The 21,153-nt window shown below is 50.5% G+C and overlaps 1 protein-coding gene across 5 annotated transcripts in view; it reads right to left on the bottom strand.

Annotated features, from left to right (window-relative positions):
- Positions 1–21,153, bottom strand: part of PSIP1 (PC4 and SRSF1 interacting protein 1) — a 543,316-nt gene that overhangs the window by 183,708 nt on the left and 338,455 nt on the right. The window lies entirely within an intron of this gene.

Here is a 21,153-nt window from a genome sequence, read left to right on the forward strand (position 1 = left end):
AGATATTTTCTGTGTGACGGGTGTATGGGTATGTGGAAATACGCATCTGAGGTCTAGCGTGGCTAGGAAATCTCCCTGTCTGAGGAGTGGGAGAACCTGCTGCAGGGTGAGCATGTGAAAATGCTCTGAGAGAATGTAGTGGTTGAGGGGTCTGAGGTCTAGGATAGGTCTGAGTGACCCGTCCTTTTTTGGTATTAAGAAGTACAGAGAGTACACCCCTGTTCCCTGCTGGTGTACGGGCACGACCTCTATTGCGCCTTTTTGCAGCATACTTAGCACCTCCTGCTGTAATAACGCTAAGTGCTCTGAGGACATAGGACGGTGCCTTGGCGGTATGGTGGGTGGAGTGGAGGTTAATTCGAGACAGTAACCGTGTTGGATAACATCTTTGACCCACCTGTCTGTGGTGATGGAATTCCACGTGGACAGGAACCGCTGGAGTCTCCCCCCGACAGGTGTTATGTGGTCGGGGGGAAGGGAGAGGGCGTCACTGTTTGTTCTTGGGGGAGCACCTGGTATTGCCGTAACCACGTCCTCTGCCCTTGGTGCTGGAGCCACGATATCCACCTCGGGTGTTTTTATCGTAGGAACCCTGTGTGCCCCCTTTATTGTAGGTTTGCTGTGCCCCCTGTCCTCTACCTGCACCTCTATTTCCGGGGCGACGAAAGGAGCCACTACGAAAAGTCTGCGTTTGCAGAGCCCCCATTGACTTCGCAGTGTCCGTGTCTTTTTTTATCTTTTCAAAGGTGGTGTCAACCTCCGGTCCAAATAAGTAGTCGGGGTTGACCGGCTGATTGAGGATGTTATTTTGGACCTCAGGTTTGAATCCGGAGATTCGTAACCAGGCGTGTCGTCGTAGCATGACGCTAGTGTTTATTGCCCTTGCAGCTGTGTCTGCGGCATCCAGTGCACACTTGATGGATGAGTGTGAGAAAGTGCCATCTTTCTTGCATGGTATGCCCCCACTTTTTGCTAAATTGCTGAATGTACTTCGATTGAGTGTACCCTGGGTTCCTGCCAATCAGGTGCCCAGGGCCTATGTTCCTTCCTTAAACCACACAAACTCCAAATTGGCAAACCCTAGCCACATGTCAGCCCCTAGTAAATGGTACCCTAGGTACCCAGGGCCTTGTGATCAGGGAAGGCCTCTAAGGGCTGCAGCACTCATTGTGCCACCCTCAGAGGCCCTGTACCCTTACACACACACACTGCCCTTGCAGGCTGAGTGTCTGGGTGCAGGACAAAACAAAGAGTCGACATGGCACACATCACTGTGTACCATGCCCATCACCTACACTGCCAAGGCATATGTCAGCCACCCCTCTAGCTGGGTGCATTACGCCTATGGTGTGGGCACAGGAGCAGGAGCCCTGTGCCCCTACAGTACCCGGGTCCATTCCTGGGCACTGTAAGTGCAGTGCTGTCACTTAAGAATACATGGTACTGAGAGCTTGTCAAACACGAGCTCCACAGCACCATATTGGCAACACTGAAGCCTGGGAAGTTTGGTATCAAACTTCTCAGCACATTGAACCCACACTGATGCCAGTGTAGGATTTAATGTACTAAGCACCCCAGAGGGCATCTTAGAAGGTGCCCCCTTACAGCTAACTTGCAATCCACGTCTGCTCTGAGGCTGCCCAGGCTGCCACACAGCAGACACGTTGCTGGACCCCTGGGTGGGAGAGCCCCTGCTCTCCCGGGCCTGCAACAATGCACATCCTGGGTGAGGTGAGAAATCTCCTCCCCCAGGATGAGCAAAGGGAAGCTTCAAAGGCATGCCGCCAGTTGGAGTTTCCCCAGGCCACTGCAACCCCCCACTCTGGCGGGAAGCTTGGCCGGAAACCCCATACAAGGACAGGGGATGTGCCAGCCTGCCCACCCCACCCCTCAGGTGGGGGAGGCGAGGTGAAGCACATCTCCGGGCTCTCGCCATCTTGGAGATGGGAGGCCCTACCCTATCAGGATTAGGCTACTGCCCCCCTCCCACAGGAGAGAGGCAGGATAGGGGGTGTACCCACCCCAGGACAAGGACCCATTGGTCCCTGGCCTTCACCTACCTGTAACGTCCCTAAATCTAGTATTTAGGGGCCCCCTGAACCTTCCTTCCTCAGATTCCAGATAGAAAAACGACAAGAAGAGCAAGAAGAACAAAGACCTGCCCTGCAGCTGCTAAAAAGAGAAGAAGACACCAACTGCTTTGGCCCCAGCCCTACCGGCCTGTCGACTCTCGAACCTGCACCAGCGCGGCATCCCACGTGGCCAGCAACCTCACCAACCCCGGAGGACCTGGCTACCCTTTAGCTCTAAGCCCCTGGGACTCCCACGAGTAGAGGCTCTACTCAAGAAACCTACCTGCTATCCCTGGCACCAGCCCGGGACCGCGGACCCAACACACTCTGCACCAGCCAAGCCTGGCCAGTGCCGGAGTGGACAAAGACCCTGAGGACGACCCCACGGCGACTGTGACCCCGAGTCCGGCACCCAAGGACCCCCCGCGACATCCCGGAAGAAGCCTGCAGCCTCAGAACCAAGTGCCACCCCAGCCGCGATCAACCAGAGGGTAAGATTCCCGACGTCAAAAGGCACCCCTGCACCCGGCGCCCTGCGACCCCCTGTGCCCAATCCCGGGGTACCCACCTAACCTACAACTACCCAACTTACCTCTCGAAGTGGTGGTGGCACCTGGAACATCCTCGTCCCCGAGCCTGCAGCCTCTTTCCAAACCGGAACATTCCCATTGATTTTCATTGAGCGCCCTAAGGCTCAAAAGCACCCTGCACCCAGCCGCCCGAGTGGCCCTGGCAGTGCCCTCTCTACTCTAACCTACTTCCCCACTTGCCCTGAGTAAGTGACCAGGAGCCCAGCTCCCACAGCCGCGTGGCTTGCCAGACAGCAGCCACCAACCAAGGCCCCCCTATCCCTCATAGGATAACATTGGGCCCAACTCTCTCTGCACCCGGCCGTCCTGAAACCGCTGAGGGTGAACCAACTGTACTTACCTGACACTGGGGGACCCCTGAGTCCATGCCCGGAATTTCAACACTACCAGTCGAGTACTTACCCTTAAACCGCTAACTTCATTTTCCTCATAGGGTAACATTGACTGGCTTTTTCTTCAAAAATCTTCTAAGTGTGAACTTTTCAAAACTGCAAAAATTCACCAAAAATCAGCCAAGTGACAAAAACGAATTTACTCACCTGCTCCTAGGTGAGCTCCCAGTGCTGGATCTTGGTGCCCAGCCCTGACTCTGAAAAGTGTTCACAACTATACTTACTTCTAACTCATTTTTCTCCCATAGGAAACCATTGTCTGCTTTTCTGTGAAATTTCTTCTAAGTGTCTACTTTTGCAAATTTGAAATATTCTTTTAAAATCGTACCATTTCTGCAAACGAAATTACTTACCTGCTTTGGATAAGGACCCCAGTCCTGGGTCTAGGCACCCAGTCCTGGATTACTAAAGTAACGATTAAGTACTCTACCTGCAATTTGAAATTCTTGCCATAGAGATCCATTGAATGTTTTCTGTGAAATATTTTCTAAGTGCTAACTTTTGAAATAGCTAAATATTATTTAAAAATCATTACAGTTATTAAGTCGACTTTCATCACTTGATTCTGAATACTGACCCCAGGCTGGTTCTAGGATCCAGACCTGGAATTCCAAAAGTAATCTGAAAAGTAATTTATTACAAATAACCTAAATTTACCATTGAGCTCAATGCATTGTTATGTTTAGGAAATAGGATTGTTTATTGCAACCAACTGTAACTGTTTACACAAATTTATTGCTTGAAACAAAAGTATTTATATTCAACCTCTCATTCTGAGAAAGTATATTTTTACCCCCCTTTGTGGTTCTAAAAATAAAACAAGCATATATTTTATATATACAAATCATTGGCCTAGAGTTCAGTTATTGAGTGTGTGAAACCATTTGCTGACTGAGTGTGTACAATAAATGCTTTACACTGTCCTCTGGTACTGCCTTACTGCTCGACCAAGCTACCACTTTTGAGAGTAAGGTCATACCTAACTTTGACCTCTATCAGCCTCTGGGGGACTGTGGACTCTGTACACCCTGTACCTATTAGGGAACAGTATATACAGAGCCACTTTCTCACATTGGTGGATCAGCGGTGGGATACAAACTTGCATTTGTTGGACTACTTGGTTACCATCTGATCACACGACAGAACTCTTAAAAATTGCCTTTAGAATTCTGATTGGTTTTTCCAAAATTACTAAAAGTCTTGCTAGGGCCTTGCTTAAGTCCCATTAGAATTTTAGAAAAATAAAAGTCACTATAGTCAGGGTAGAGGGTTAGAACTGTCAGGTTAGAATGTCTCAAACAAACCCAGCTATTAGTGATAATAATAACATGGACCTGGTGGAGGAGCTCGACCTCACACCTTACTTACACTTGTCTTTCAAGGAATTGAGGTCCTTATGTAAACTCAAAAATGTACAAATGGGTCAGCATCCAACCAAACAAGGGCTCCAGGAGCTCCTGGCTGAGTATGCTAAAGACCACCCATCTGAACATGGTGATGGCCAGTCAGATGGGGAAAGGGAATCAGGGGAGGAGGACAGCAACCTCCCCATACTATTCCCTAGGGAGGAGATGGCACCCATACCCTCCAACTCAAGACATAGCATCTGGGCACCTAGAGACCACACAGGTGGCTCTGGTCCCAGAGACAACACTGGGGGACCCCCCAGTGAAGAGGACAGCCTTGTGAGGCTGGCCAAAAGAATAGATCTAGAGTCCAGGCTCCTGGCTCTAGAAAAGGAAAGGAGAGAGATGGGTTTAGCACCCATCAATGGTGGCAGCAATAATAAAAACAAGGATAGGGAGGAAACTTCTGACCTTAAAATCCCCAAAGGGATTGTCCCTAAATTTGAGGAAGGTGATGATATCACCAAATGGTTCACAGCCTTTGAGAGGGCTTGTGATATCAGGAAAGTAAAGAAACCTCTCTGGGGGGCACTCCTGTGGGAACTGTTCTCTGGTAACTGCAGGGACAGGCTTCTGACTCTCTCTGGGCCAGAAGCAGGATCCTATGACCTCATGAAGAAAGCTCTGATTGAGGGATTTGGATTCACCACTGAGGAGTATAGAATTAGATTCAGGGGGGCTCACAAAACCCAGACCCAGTCCTGGATTGATTTTGTAGATTTCTTAGTGAAGACACTGGATGGTTGGTTAGCTGGACATGGTGTGCAGGATTTTACTGGATTGTACAATTTATTCATGAAGGAACATATTTTGAGTAACTGCACAAATGAAAAGTTGCATCAGCATTTGGTAGACCTAGGTCTAATTTCTCCCCAAGAATTGGGAAAGAAGGCAGACCACTGGGTCAAGACTAGGGTGACCAAGACAACCACTGGGGGTGACCAAAAGAAAGTGGTCACAAAACCTCCCCAGGGGAAAGGTGGTGAGAATCCCCAAGATAAAAAGTCTGAGTCTTCCAAAGGGCCCCAAAAACCTGTTCAGGTGGGTGGGACCCAAACTACTCCCTATGTGCCCCAACCATATAGGGGGAAGAACTTTGATCCCTTAAAGGCCTGGTGTAATACCTGTAAGAAGCAGGGACACCTAACTGTATCTTGCCCCCAAAACAAAGCCCCTAAGGCACCCAGTACAGCCACTCCTGGGGCAGCAAGTATACAAATGGGATCAGAGGTGTACCCTGAGCAAATCTGGGAACACACTGAAGCAAGTTTAGTCTCCTTGGGAGAAGTGGAGTTTGCCACTGTGGCTGTGTGGCCCCCCAACTTAAAGAAATACTTACAGTACCCCTGGGTAAATGGAACTAGGGTAGAAGCTCTGAGGGATACAGGTGCCAGTGTCACTATGGTGAAAGACACACTGGTTTCCCCTGAGCAATACTTGGTTGGGAAGTCTTACCCAGTCACCAACGCTGACAGTGTCACCACTAGTCATCCCATGGCCATGGTAACATTAGGCTGGGGGGGGGGGTTACTGGCCTGAAACAGGTAGTGGTCTCTCCAAAGTTGCCAGCTGCATGCCTGCTTGGAAATGATCTGGAAACCTCAGCCTGGGCTGAAGTTGAGTTAAAGGCCCATGCAGCCATGCTGGGCATCCCTGAATTGGTGTGTGTGCAAACCAGAGCACAGAGCAAGAGGAAGGGTGAAAAAGTAGGTTTGGAGCCTGGGATAATGGCCCAACCAACCAAGAGGAAGGGCAAGGAGACTGGGGGACCAGCTTCTGTACAGCCAAACACTCAGAACCCCTCTCCCCCTGGAGAGGATGTAGATACCCCTGAGGGAACTGAGTCCATGGAGCTTGACCCTTACCAGGTTGAACTCTTGGGCCCAGGGGGGCCCTCTAGGGAAGAGCTGTGCCAGGGCCAGCGAGACTGTCCCACTCTTGAAAGCCTGAGACAACAAGCTGCTTCAGAAGCCAGGGGAGATGTCAGTGGTACCCACCGAGCTTATTGGGAAGAGGGATTACTGTATGCTGAGGCAAGAGACCCCACTCCTGGAGCCACCAGGAGGGTGGTAGTGCCACAGAAGTACAGGGAGTTCCTCCTAACTTTGGCTCATGACATCCCCCTAGCTGGACATCTGGGGCAATCCAAAACTTGGGAAAGGTTAGTGAGTCACTTTTACTGGCCCCAGATGCACCAAAAGGTGAAGGAGTTTGTCAGCTCCTGTGTTACCTGTCAGGCCAGTGGCAAGACAGGTGGCCACCCAAAGGCCCCCCTCATTCCACTACAACTGGTGGGGGTCCCCTTTGAAAGGGTAGGTGTGGACATTGTGGGTCCACTTGAACCTCCCACAGCCTCAGGGAACAAATTCATTCTAGTAGTAGTGGATCATGCTACTAGGTACCCTGAAGCAATTCCACTTAGGACTACTACAGCTCCTGCAGTAGCCAAGGCCCTCCTGGGTGTCTTCACCAGGGTGGGTTTTCCTAAGGAGGTGGTTTCAGACAGAGGTTCCAACTTCATGTCTGCTTACCTAACACACATGTGGAAAGAGTGTGGAGTGCAGTACAAGTTTACTACACCCTACCACCCACAAACCAATGGCCTTGTTGAGAGGTTCAACAAGACATTGAAAGGTATGATCATGGGACTCCCTGAGAAACTCAAAAGGAGGTGGGATGTCCTGTTACCATGCTTGCTTTTCGCTTACAGGGAAGTGCCACAGAAGGGAGTAGGTTTCTCACCCTTTGAACTTCTGTTTGGTCATCCTGTAAGGGGACCACTATGTCTTGTAAAAGAGGGCTGGGAGAGGCCTCTTCAGGAACCCAAACAAGACATAGTGGACTATGTGCTTGGCCTAAGGTCCAGAATGGCTGAGTATATGGAAAAGGCATCCAAGAACCTTGAGGCCAGCCAGGAGCTCCAGAAGCACTGGTATGACCAAAAAGCTGCACTGGTTGAGTTTCAACCAGGGCAACAGGTGTGGGTTTTGGAGCCAGTGGAACCAAGGGCTCTCCAAGACAAATGGAGTGGCCCTTACCCTATCCTAGAGAGAAAGAGTGAGGTCACCTATCTAGTTGACCTGGGCACTAGCAGGACACCCAAAAGGGTCATCCATGTGAACCGCCTTAAACTCTACAATGATAGGGCTGACATCACCATGCTGATGGTGACTGATGAAGAACAGGAAGCAGAGAGTGAGCCACTCCCTGACCTCCTATCCTACAGCCCAAAAGATGGGTCAGTAGATGGTGTGATTTTCTCAGACACCCTCTCTGCCCAACAGCAGACTGACTGCAAGCAAGTCTTGCAACAATATGCTAGCCTCTTTTCCCTGACCCCTGGTCTGACAAGCTGGTGTACCCATGATGTGGACACTGGTGACAGTGCACCTGTCAAGAACAAAATCTATCGACAGTCAGATCAAGTCAAGGAAAGCATCAAAGCTGAGGTCAGCAAGATGCTGGAGTTAGGGGTCATTGAGCCTTCAGAGAGCCCCTGGGCTAGCCCAGTGGTTCTGGTCCCCAAACCTCATCAACAGGGTGAAAAGAGAGATGAGGTTCTGTGTGGACTATAGAGGGCTCAACTCTGTCACCAAGACAGATGCTCACCCTATCCCAAGAGCAGATGAACTGATAGACAAATTGGGGGCTGCCAAATTTCTCAGTACCTTTGACTTAACTGCAGGGTACTGGCAGATTGGCATGGCCCCAGGAGCAAAAGAAAAGACAGCATTCTCCACCCCTGATGGGCATTATCAGTTTACTGTGATGCCCTTTGGGTTAAAGAATGCCCCTGCCACCTTCCAGAGGTTGGTGAACCATGTCCTGGCTGGGCTGGAGTCCTTTAGTGCAGCTTATCTTGATGATATTGCTGTCTTTAGCTCCACCTGGCAGGATCACCTGATCCACCTTGGGAAGGTTTTAGAGGCTCTGCAGAGTGCAGGTCTCACTATCAAGGCATCCAAATGCCAGATAGGGCAGGGCACTGTGGTGTACTTGGGCCACCTTGTAGGTGGAGGCCAGGTACAGCCCTTACAACCCAAAATCCAGGCCATCATGGACTGGATAGCTCCAACAACCCAGACCCAAGTCAGGGCATTCCTTGGTTTGACTGGGTACTACAGGAGGTTTGTGAAGGGGTATGGGTCCATTGTGACCCCCCTCACAGAACTCACCTCCAAGAAAATGCCCAAGAAAGTTAACTGGACAGTTAGTTGTCAAAAGGCTTTTGACACCCTAAAAGAAGCAATGTGCTCAGCACCAATTCTAAAAGCTCCAGATTATGCCAAGCAGTTCATAGTGCAGACTGATGCCTCTGAGCTAGGGATAGGAGCGGTCCTATCCCAGACCAATGATGAAGGCCAAGACCAACCTGTTGCTTTTATAAGCAGAAGACTACTCCCTAGAGAGCAGCGTTGGAGTGCCATTGAGAGGGAGGCCTTTGCTGTGGTTTGGTCCCTGAAGAAGCTGAGGCCATACTTGTTTGGCACTCACTTCCTAGTTCAAACTGACCACAGACCTCTCAGATGGCTAATGCAGATGAAAGGGGAAAATCCAAAACTACTGAGGTGGTCCATCTCCCTACAGGGAATGGACTTTGAAGTGGAACACAGACCAGGGACTGCCCATGCCAATGCAGATGGACTTTCCAGGTTCTTCCACTTAGACAATGAAGACTCCATAGGACAAGGTTAGTCTCATCACCTTTCGTTTGGGGGGGGGGTTGTGTGAGAAAGTGCCATCTTTCTTGCATGGTATGCCCCCACTTTTTGCTAAAATGCTGAATGTACTTCGATTGAGTGTACCCTGGGTTCCTGCCAATCAGGTGCCCAGGGCCTATGTTCCTTCCTTAAACCACACAAACTCCAAATTGGCAAACCCTAGCCACATGTCAGCCCCTAGTAAATGGTACCCTAGGTACCCAGGGCCTTGTGACCAGGGAAGGCCTCTAAGGGCTGCAGCACTCATTGTGCCACCCTCAGAGGCCCTGTACCCTTACACACACACACTGCCCTTGCAGGCTGAGTGTCTGGGTGCAGGACAAAACAAAGAGTCGACATGGCACACATCACTGTGTACCATGCCCATCACCTACACTGCCAAGGCATATGTCAGCCACCCCTCTAGCTGGGTGCATTACGCCTATGGTGTGGGCACAGGAGCAGGAGCCCTGTGCCCCTACAGTACCCGGGTCCATTCCTGGGCACTGTAAGTGCAGTGCTGTCACTTAAGAATACATGGTACTGAGAGCTTGTCAAACACGAGCTCCACAGCACCATATTGGCAACACTGAAGCCTGGGAAGTTTGGTATCAAACTTCTCAGCACATTGAACCCACACTGATGCCAGTGTAGGATTTAATGTACTAAGCACCCCAGAGGGCATCTTAGAAGGTGCCCCCTTACAGCTAACTTGCAATCCACGTCTGCTCTGAGGCTGCCCAGGCTGCCACACAGCAGACACGTTGCTGGACCCCTGGGTGGGAGAGCCCCTGCTCTCCCGGGCCTGCAACAATGCACATCCTGGGTGAGGTGAGAAATCTCCTCCCCAGGATGAGCAAAGGGAAGCTTCAAAGGCATGCCGCCAGTTGGAGTTTCCCCAGGCCACTGCAACCCCCCACTCTGGCGGGAAGCTTGGCCGGAAACCCCATACAAGGACAGGGGATGTGCCAGCCTGCCCACCCCACCCCTCAGGTGGGGGAGGCGAGGTGAAGCACATCTCCGGGCTCTCGCCATCTTGGAGATGGGAGGCCCTACCCTATCAGGATTAGGCTACTGCCCCCCTCCCACAGGAGAGAGGCAGGATAGGGGGTGTACCCACCCCAGGACAAGGACCCATTGGTCCCTGGCCTTCACCTACCTGTAACGCCCCTAAATCTAGTATTTAGGGGCCCCCTGAACCTTCCTTCCTCAGATTCCAGATAGAAAAACGACAAGAAGAGCAAGAAGAACAAAGACCTGCCCTGCAGCTGCTAAAAAGAGAAGAAGACACCAACTGCTTTGGCCCCAGCCCTACCGGCCTGTCGACTCTCGAACCTGCACCAGCGCGGCATCCCACGTGGCCAGCAACCTCACCAACCCCGGAGGACCTGGCTACCCTTTAGCTCTAAGCCCCTGGGACTCCCACGAGTAGAGGCTCTACTCAAGAAACCTACCTGCTATCCCTGGCACCAGCCCGGGACCGCGGACCCAACACACTCTGCACCAGCCAAGCCTGGCCAGTGCCGGAGTGGACAAAGACCCTGAGGACGACCCCACGGCGACTGTGACCCCGAGTCCGGCACCCAAGGACCCCCCGCGACATCCCGGAAGAAGCCTGCAGCCTCAGAACCAAGTGCCACCCCAGCCGCGATCAACCAGAGGGTAAGATTCCCGACGTCAAAAGGCACCCCTGCACCCGGCGCCCTGCGACCCCCTGTGCCCAATCCCGGGGTACCCACCTAACCTACAACTACCCAACTTACCTCTCGAAGTGGTGGTGGCACCTGGAACATCCTCGTCCCCGAGCCTGCAGCCTCTTTCCAAACCGGAACATTCCCATTGATTTTCATTGAGCGCCCTAAGGCTCAAAAGCACCCTGCACCCAGCCGCCCGAGTGGCCCTGGCAGTGCCCTCTCTACTCTAACCTACTTCCCCACTTGCCCTGAGTAAGTGACCAGGAGCCCAGCTCCCACAGCCGCGTGGCTTGCCAGACAGCAGCCACCAACCAAGGCCCCCCTATCCCTCATAGGATAACATTGGGCCCAACTCTCTCTGCACCCGGCCGTCCTGAAACCGCTGAGGGTGAACCAACTGTACTTACCTGACACTGGGGGACCCCTGAGTCCATGCCCGGAATTTCAACACTACCAGTCGAGTACTTACCCTTAAACCGCTAACTTCATTTTCCTCATAGGGTAACATTGACTGGCTTTTTCTTCAAAAATCTTCTAAGTGTGAACTTTTCAAAACTGCAAAAATTCACCAAAAATCAGCCAAGTGACAAAAACGAATTTACTCACCTGCTCCTAGGTGAGCTCCCAGTGCTGGATCTTGGTGCCCAGCCCTGACTCTGAAAAGTGTTCACAACTATACTTACTTCTAACTCATTTTTCTCCCATAGGAAACCATTGTCTGCTTTTCTGTGAAATTTCTTCTAAGTGTCTACTTTTGCAAATTTGAAATATTCTTTTAAAATCGTACCATTTCTGCAAACGAAATTACTTACCTGCTTTGGATAAGGACCCCAGTCCTGGGTCTAGGCACCCAGTCCTGGATTACTAAAGTAACGATTAAGTACTCTACCTGCAATTTGAAATTCTTGCCATAGAGATCCATTGAATGTTTTCTGTGAAATATTTTCTAAGTGCTAACTTTTGAAATAGCTAAATATTATTTAAAAATCATTACAGTTATTAAGTCGACTTTCATCACTTGATTCTGAATACTGACCCCAGGCTGGTTCTAGGATCCAGACCTGGAATTCCAAAAGTAATCTGAAAAGTAATTTATTACAAATAACCTAAATTTACCATTGAGCTCAATGCATTGTTATGTTTAGGAAATAGGATTGTTTATTGCAACCAACTGTAACTGTTTACACAAATTTATTGCTTGAAACAAAAGTATTTATATTCAACCTCTCATTCTGAGAAAGTATATTTTTACCCCCCTTTGTGGTTCTAAAAATAAAACAAGCATATATTTTATATATACAAATCATTGGCCTAGAGTTCAGTTATTGAGTGTGTGAAACCATTTGCTGACTGAGTGTGTACAATAAATGCTTTACACTGTCCTCTGGTACTGCCTTACTGCTCGACCAAGCTACCACTTTTGAGAGTAAGGTCATACCTAACTTTGACCTCTATCAGCCTCTGGGGGACTGTGGACTCTGTACACCCTGTACCTATTAGGGAACAGTATATACAGAGCCACTTTCTCACAATGAGTTTGTGAGCAGTTGGCCCTCCCTGATGAGGAGCTCCGCTGCCTCTTTGTACTCGCCTGGCAGGTGTTGGAGTAGGGTCTCTAACGTGTCATAGTGTGAACGGTCGTAGCGAGCTAGGAGTGCCTGTGTATTGGCGATGCGCCATATGTTTGATGCCTGGGCTGCAATCCGTTTGCCGGAGGTTTCTAGAACCTTGGACTCTTTGTCCGGGGGAGGAGCATCACCAGTTGTCTGCGAGTGTGCTCGTTTGCGAGCATTGGCAACTACAATGGAGTCCAGAGGCAACTGGCTCCTAATGTACGTGGGGTCCCCAGGTGCGGGTTTGTATTTTTTCTCGATCCTGGGGTTTATGACCCGTGCCCTGGTGGTTTCTTTGAAAATGTCCTTTGCTGGCTTTAGGACACCTTTTAACATGGGCAGAGTTTTTACAGTCCTCTCGGAGGATGCAAAAGTGTCCACCAAGAAATCATCCTCGATAGTGTCTGAGTGGAGTTGCACTCCACGATTGGCTGCGGCACGTTCAATGAGGGCGTTGAATGCAGCAGTGTCCTCTGTGGGGGACGTTTTTGCGCCATAAAGTTGCGTGTCCTGTGTATCCAGAGCGGCACCTGGCTCTACGGGGTCATCCCAGACCTGATCAGGGTCTTGCTGGCCCTCAGGGTCCATGTCTTCGGGGTAGGTGGCGTCGTCACCCATGTAGACCTCCACTGCATCCGTGTCGGAGTGCGTTGGAGAGAATGATGGATCTGTGTAAGAGGTGTGGATGCGTTCATAAAGAACTGGTTCCGATTCCGCCGGCATTTTTTGTTTGAGCGGGATCCTATAAGAGTCCAAAGCGTGCCCTGAAGTGATCTTCCGCTTTCGGAGCATAAGCCTGCCGGTGTCGGCGTCGAAGTGGGACGGCGATGTCCCAGTAGTCGAGTGTTCGGTAGATGGGGACCTTGTCTGTGTGACGCGGGTTCGGATTTCGAACATTTTCGGCGCCGTGGATGGCGGCAGACCAAAGGTGATGTTGGCCGGTGCCGAAGGTGCTTTCTGTGCCCGACTTGGTTCGGAGCCCGACGAGGTCTGGAGGGCTGGCTTTTCCCCGATGCGTTGCAAGGACGCTGCCACTTGTTGCACCTGGAACGCCGATGGTTCTTTGGCACCGATAGGTTCCGTATCGGCAGGCGTGGACTTCTTCGAAGTCACCGGGTCATCGAGCCGAGGAGGGGTAGGAGCCGACGACGGCGTCGATGAATGTACCTTAGTCGCTGCCTTCGAGGTGGATAGCGATGCAGTGGCCATTTTCACCTTGATGGCTGGTGCCGATTGTTTCGGTGCCGGGGGCCTTGGCGCTACCGAAGGATTTCCTTTTTGGGTCGGCGCCGACATCGGCTGCAGCGAGTTCGGCACCGAAGTCCCGTTTGGTGCGGTCGGAGCCGACGGGTTTGGCTGGCGTCGAAGGTGTGGTAGTCCTCGAGCCGACCAGTGTCAGTTTCACTTTCGGTTTCTGTTGAACCGGTGCGATGATTGGTTTCGGTTTCGTGGTAGGGAAACCAGTCTTTTTAGGTAACAATGGCTCTTGCTGAATGTCCGTGGCCGGGCCAGAGGGCGGGGCCGAGGAACTGCGGGATTGGTCTTGGGTAAGGCCCGAAGGCGATCCCTCGACCGGAGCCGTCGAATGACTCACTGGGATATCCTCCATTTGGACGGGTAGGCCTTGCTCCTCACCGGAGCTACCTTCTTCGGCCCCTAAGGCCTCATCGTAGTCTCCTACCTCATCGTCGGCTTCTTCCCTGTGAAAAAGCTCTTCATCGACATCTTCCGATCGGGAACCGTGTTCGGAAGTGGGGCTGTAGGGTGTATTTTCCACGCTTTCGACATCTTCGTCCTCGGTGCTGAAGATGTTGGCCGGGGCCGGTGCCGCTTGCTGCGCTTCCAGTCGCGCGGCTCGTCGATTCCGTAGAGTCTTCTTGGATCGGAATAGGGCACAGGCCATGCATTTCGATTCGTCATGATCCGGTGAGAGGCATTTGTTACACACCGGGTGGACGTCGATATGGGGGTATTTGGCGTGGCAAACAGGACACCGCTTGAATGGGGTCCTCGATTCCATCGTTGAAGTTCGGTCGATGGTCGGATTGAATGGATCCGAAAAGTTGTTAAAATCGCGAAACTAGTCTGTAAACTGTCGATACCGATCGGGAACAGTACCGTCGAAAACTAAAGGCCTTTTGGCCTGAAACTAGATTTTCCTAACTTGAGTCAAGATAAGCACATCCGAACCCAATGGCGGAAAAAAACAATCTGAGGATGGAGAGGATGCCCATGCGCACTGTAGTCCAGGGGAGGAGTCACCCATCTCGGGATACTTCGAAGACTCTTCCAGGACAACAACGTGCAAACATCCGGACCCAACACTAGGCGGCGATCTATGCACAGATATGAATTCAGCAGCCCACATGCCTCGAACATAGCAGTTCCCAACCTTAGCGGCGACCACCGGTATCTGTTGCAGTGGTTTGAAATAGTGTTTTTAGTACAGCCTGGCCCACACTAGCTTGTTGCTTGGTTTGCACATCTACACAATAGTGTTTAGTGAAAGTGTGCGGTGTTGACCATGTATCTGCTTTGCAGATATCATCTAGTGGGATGTTCCCTAGAAAAGCCATGGAAGCCCCTATCTTCCGTGTAGAATGGGCTTTAGGGGGAACGGAAAGCGTTCGTTTTGCTTTGTGGTAGCAAATCTGGATGCATTTTACAATCCACCTAGCTATCCCTGATTTTGAGATGGGGTTGCCCTTGTGTGGTGGAGAGAAAGAGACAAACAGTTGTTTGGTCTTTCTGAAAGGTTGTGTTCTTTGGATATAGTAAAGGAAGGCTCGTTTGACATCTAGCGTCTGTAGAGCCCTTTCTGCAACGGTCTGAGGTTGCGAGGAAAATACTGGCAATTCTACAGATTGGTTTAGGTGAAAAGGGGAAATGACTTTAGGTAGGAATTTTGGGTTGGTACGGAGAACAACCTTGTTCTGGTGCATTCGAAGAAAAGGTTCTTGTATGGTAAGTGCTTGTATCTCACTGACCCTTCTAAGGGAAGTGATGGCTACAAGGAAAGCTGTTTTCCATGTGAGGAATTGCAGTTCGCATTTATGCAAAGGTTCGAAGGGAGGCCCCATCAGCCTTGTGAGAACAATATTTAAGTTCCACACAGGTGAGGGTGGTACTCTGGGGGGAATTATTCTTTTGAGGCCTTCCATGAAGGCTTTAATGGCAGGTACTCTGAAAAGTGATAAGTACTTCCTGTTTTGTAAGTAAGCTGCAATTGCTGCGAGGTGTAGTCGAATGGAGGTATAGGCTAGATTACACCTTTGTAGGTTGAGCAAGTAGCATATGATGTGTTTTATAGACATGTCTAGAGGATTGATTGTGTTGTTATGGCAATAAACAACAAACCTTTTCCACTTGGCAGCGTAGCAGGCTCTAGTGGTAGGGCGTCTAGCTTGTCTGATGTAGCTCATACAGTCAGGGGGAAGGTTTAGGTACCCGAATTCTAGGATTTCAGGAGCCAGATCGCAAGGTTGAGCTGAGCTGGGTCCGGATGCCTGATCTCTCCATGGTTCTGGGTTAGTAGGCATGGTGAGAGGTGTAGCTTTTGGTGTGGTACTACCGAGAGTTCCAGCAGCGTGGTGTACCACGGTTGTCTGGCCCACGTTGGAGCTACTAGGTGTCAGTGTGAGGGAGTGCTGTTGTAGCTTTCGCACCACTAATGGAATGAGTGGGAGAGGCGGAAAAGCGTACGCAAGTTTGCCTGGCCAGTTCATCCATATCGCATTTCCTTTGGACAATGGGTGTGGGTATCTGGCGGCGAAGCTTGGGCATTTTGTGTTTTTGTGGGGGGCGAAGAGGTCTATCTGTGGATGCCCGCACATTTGAAAGAACGGATGAAGAACCTGTTGGTGAAGTTCCCACTCGTGGATCTGTTGTGTCTGTCTGCTGAGCAGATCTGCCACAGTGTTTTGGACTCCTGGGACATGTTGAGCTAGGAGAAAGATTTTGTGGGGAATTGCCCATCTCCATAGGCTCTGTGCTAATTGAGAGAGCTGTGGAGTGTGTGTGCCGCCTTGTTTTTGAATATAATACATGGCCGTCATGTTGTCTGCGAATGAGGACTGCCTTACCTGAAATCCGTGGTTGAAAGGATTTCAGGGCTAGAAATATTGCTAGTAACTCCAGATGGTTGATATGGAGTAACTTTTGTTGCGGCGCCCATGTGCCCTGCACTGTGAGGTGTAATAGATGAGCTCCCCAGCCGGAGAGCGATGCGTCCGTTGTTAGTATTATTTGGGGAACCAGGTCCAGGAACGGTCGACCTTTGGAAAGGTTTGTGGTGTTCCACCACACCAGAGAGCGATGGGTGCGACCGTCTACCAACACCAGGTGTCAGTTGCCCCTGGGCCTGGTTCCATTGGCACGCTAAGCACTCTTGGAGTGGACGCATCTGGAGCCTTGCGTGAGGCACTATGAGAATGCAAGAGGCCATCATCCCTATCAGTTGCATAAACACTCATGCTGGAAGGGAGTGTTGAAGTACGAATTTTTGTCGCAAAGCCTGAATGCTTGCAATCCTGGCCGGATTGGGGTAGGCTATTGCTTTTGAGGCGTCTATGGTGGCACCAAGGTATTGTTTTATGTGGGATGGTGTTAGCTGGGACTTTTGGTGGTTCACCGTGAAGCCTAGTTGGTGAAGTAGTTGGATTGTGGTAGCGGTGTGGTGTACACATTGGTTGCATGAAGTGGCTGTTATCAGTCAATCGTCCAAGTATGGGAAGACGTGAATGTGCTGTCTTCTGAGGTGTGCCACCACCACCGCTAGGCACTTGGTGAAAACCCGTGGTGCTGCTGTGACTCCGAACGGGAGCACTTCGAATTGGTAGTGTTGTCCGTCCACTACAAATCTGAGGTACTTTCTGTGAGCATGGTGTACTGGAATGTGGAAGTATGTGTCTTAAGTCCAGTGTGGTGAGAAAGTCGTTCTGGGAGAGGAGCGGAAGTACCTGCTGAAGCGTTACCATGTGAAAATGGTCTGAATGTATGTATGTGTTTAGGGGCCGGAGATATGGAATAGGTCGTAGAGTCTCGTCCCTTTTTGGTATTAGAAAATATAGGGAGTAAACCCCCAAATTCTGTTGATTGACAGGAACGTGTTCTATTGCCTGTTTTTGTAGGAGGGAGATTACCTCCTGCTTTAGCATTGTGGAATTTTCTTGTGACATTGGGCGTTGCCTGGGTGGAATGTTTGGGGGGTAGATGTTAATTCCAGGCAGTATCCTGACCAAATTATTTGGGTCACCCATTTGTCTGAGGTGATGGTCTCCCAGACATGAAGGAAATTTGTGATTCTGCCCCCGACTGGAGTGGAATGGTCTCGGGGAGCGGGGGGGGGGGGGGGGGGGGGGAGGAGTCATTGGGTAGTAGGTGTGGCAGAATGGGCGTTGTTTGTTTTGCCTCTGCCCTGGTTGTTGTTACCCCTGTAGCCGCCTCTTTGGTAACCTTTTGTAAAGGTGGTCTGAGTAGGGGACTTGTACGATGTGGACGCTGTGTCTGAGGAGTAGCCTCTGGATGCACTCCGAAAGGATGAGCGGCGAAAGGAGCGTCTGGGCGGGTGAGACTGTAAGGTCCCCATGGATTTTGCTGTATCCGTGTCCTTTTTCATCTTTTCTAAGGCCTCATCCACCTTTGGCCCGAATAGATGTTCCTGGTCAAAGGGATGGTTAAGGATGGAGGCTTGTACTTCTGGTTTAAACCCAGAAACCCCTTACCAAGCATGACGACGGAGAAGGACGCTGGTGTTAATGGCCCTGAAGGCTGTGTCTGCTGCGTCTAGGGCACAACGTATAGAGGTGTTTGTGATTGTTTTACCCTCTTGAATCAACTCGTTGGCTTTACTTTTATATTTTTCAGGGAGATGTTGCATTATGCTCTCTAATTCGTCATAATGAGCCCTGTCATATCTGGCCAGCAGTGCCTGAGTGTTTGCTATACGCCATATGTTGGCGGCCTGGGATGCTGTGCGTTTGCCTGAAGCCTCTAGCAGTTTTGATTCCTTGTCAGGTGGTGGTGCATCGCCCGACGCTTGTGAGTGCCCTTTTACGTCCCGTAGAGACCACTAAGGAATCTAGTGACGCTGGTCCTCTAATGTAAGAGGGATCTGAGGGAGCAGATTTGTACTTCTTTTCTATACGTGGGTTAAGGACCCTGGCTCTAACTGGGTCTTTAAAAACTTCTACCGCATGCTATACCACCCCTTTGAGCATGGGCAGTATGGAGGTGGACCTCTGTGTAGTATCGAATGTGTCTAGGAGGAAATCTTCCTCCACAGGGTCATTATGCATGTCCACCCAATGATAATGTGCTGCTCTTTGCAGAAGGTGGTTAAACCCTAGTGAATCTTCAGGTGGAGATGGTCTAGAAGGATAAATATCGTCTTGTGGGACGTTGGGGATATCTGGTATATGGTAATCGTCCCATGGATCTTGAGATCCTTTAGGGGTGGGGTCTTGTGGCACATCTCCTGTATCAGAATATGGGTCCCCATGATCATCATCGTCTTGAGACGGAGTAGGAGAACTATGAGGTGGGGGTGGAGAGGGTGGTGGGTGTGGAGGTGGTGGGGGAGGAGGGGGAAGGTATTCTGAATGGAGAGGTAGCAGAATCCTTCCTCTTTGGAGGTGGAGCAGGCTTCTCCAAATGTCTCTTCTTAGCGTCAAATGTCCAGTTTTTGGATCCTTGGTAAAAGTTTTTTGCAAGGGATCCGGTGTAAATAACTCCGGTGAGGTAATTCGGTCCGTCGGCGTCGAAGCCGATGATTTCTTAGGTTTTTCCGTGCCGGTTTGATGTTTAGAACCCGGCTTGGGACCCTCCGGTCTCTTGGTCGGCACCGAGATGTGCTTCGGCTTGGAAGTGTCGGTGCCCTTGTGTGGTTTGGTCGGCACCAAAGATGGCGTCGGTGCCGAAGGGCTGGGTTTCGACCCCGAGGGTTGCGGTGCGGAGCTCGGTGTCGAGGCCATCTTCTTTTTCGGTGCCAAAGTGTGTTTCTCGGCAGGCTGGCTCGAGCCCGAGCCGCCGGAAGGCTTACTTGGCTTCTTCACCGGGCCCGAAGGTGGGGTGTGTGAAGCAGTGTCTCTGGTCTTGCCTAGGCCCGGAGGCGAAGGCGTGACCGAAGCCTTTCTGGGTGTCGGCGCGGGTGTGGGAGGGGGTAGATTGGTACTCGCGACCCTCTGCGCCGGGGTGATGTCCTCCACATCTGACTCGTCGGCCTCGGAAGCGCTGACGAGGTCCTCTTCGGTACGATGATGTTCCTGATCGTCGATGTCGTCTCCGAAGATGTCGACTGGAATGGACGTCGAGGAGTGTGCCATGTTCCATCTGGCTCTTCGGTCCCGAATAGTCTTTTTGGATCGGAAAGACTTACAGGCCGGACAGTCTCGAGCCTCGTGTTCCGGGGAGAGGCAAAGGTTGCATACCTCATGAAGATCCGTGTGGGGAAATTTGGACCCACATTGAGGGCACTTTTTAAATGGAGTTCTTTCCATGAGCCGGGACCGAAGCCTGGGTAGGCCCGAAGGCCGCCGTCGACGACTGGAACCGAGGGTTTGTGTCAATGAGAAGGCGCGTTGATTGAAGAGATCGTGATCAAAACAATACAGCGATTGGGGTGAGGATTGCGCATCGATCGTCGAACTGGAAGCTGTTCGGAACCGGAGCGCGAAGATCACATCCGAGCCCGATGGCGGAAAAAACAATCTGGGGATGGAGCCGAAGCCCATGCGCAATACGATCCAAAGGAGGAGTCACCGACCTCGTGACTTCCAAAGACTTTCCAAGAGGAAAAACAAACTGCAAACATCCGGGCCCAACACCAGATGGCGATCTATGCATAAGTGTGTAATCTGCAGCTCATATGCCTCGAACATAAAACTTAAGTACACTCTTTTTGATACTTACTAATTGGTCTGGATTCTGTCTGAGTGACTACAATAAATGCTTAACACACCCTCCTGAAAACCCTAACTGCTTGACCCCACTACCACAAATACAGCTGTTAGTCATTATCTAATTTAGCCTCTGCTATACCTCTGGCGATCTCCTGGACTCAGTGCACACTACACCTTACTTTGGTATAGTATATACACAGGGCCAGCATCCGGGGAATGATATGTTCCATGATTCAGTTCTACGCCTGGGGAATATTCTAGGGTTAGGAATCTGCGTCTAGTAGTCTCTCTCAGATGGCCCTATGCAAATACACAACATAAAAGAAACAAAAAACAACAAGTACTGTTTCATAAGACTAGCTCAGGAAAGTAAGAGGGAATATCGGCAGACAATAACACAAAAAGGCGCAAGATTACTCCTTTTGTAAAATGGTTGAAACTTGCGCTGGCTCTTTGCCAGCCTAAAAAGAAAAAGGACATCCAAGTGTAATGAAAAGAGTCTGTTTTGCTTTACAAAATATCAAATTGACAAAGCATTTCACAAAATGACTTAAAGGTCTTGATGAGAGGCAAAAAGGGACTTGAGCAGCCTTGGGCTGTTTGTGATCTCAGCTCAAGGTAGAGCTTTGAATCAGTCGGAGTGATGTAAAGAAAAAGCAATTATATTCTGCAGCAGTATTAGATTATCTCTCACCCGCTTGGAGAAAACAAATCATGCGTCAACACAATGATACACACAACAAAAAGGTCTCTCTGCCAACCAAAATTCCTTTTTGAAAACAATATAT

Source organism: Triturus cristatus, chromosome 2_1, assembly GCF_964204655.1.
Source record: "Triturus cristatus chromosome 2_1, aTriCri1.1, whole genome shotgun sequence".
Taxonomy (NCBI): Eukaryota; Metazoa; Chordata; class Amphibia; order Caudata; family Salamandridae; genus Triturus; species Triturus cristatus.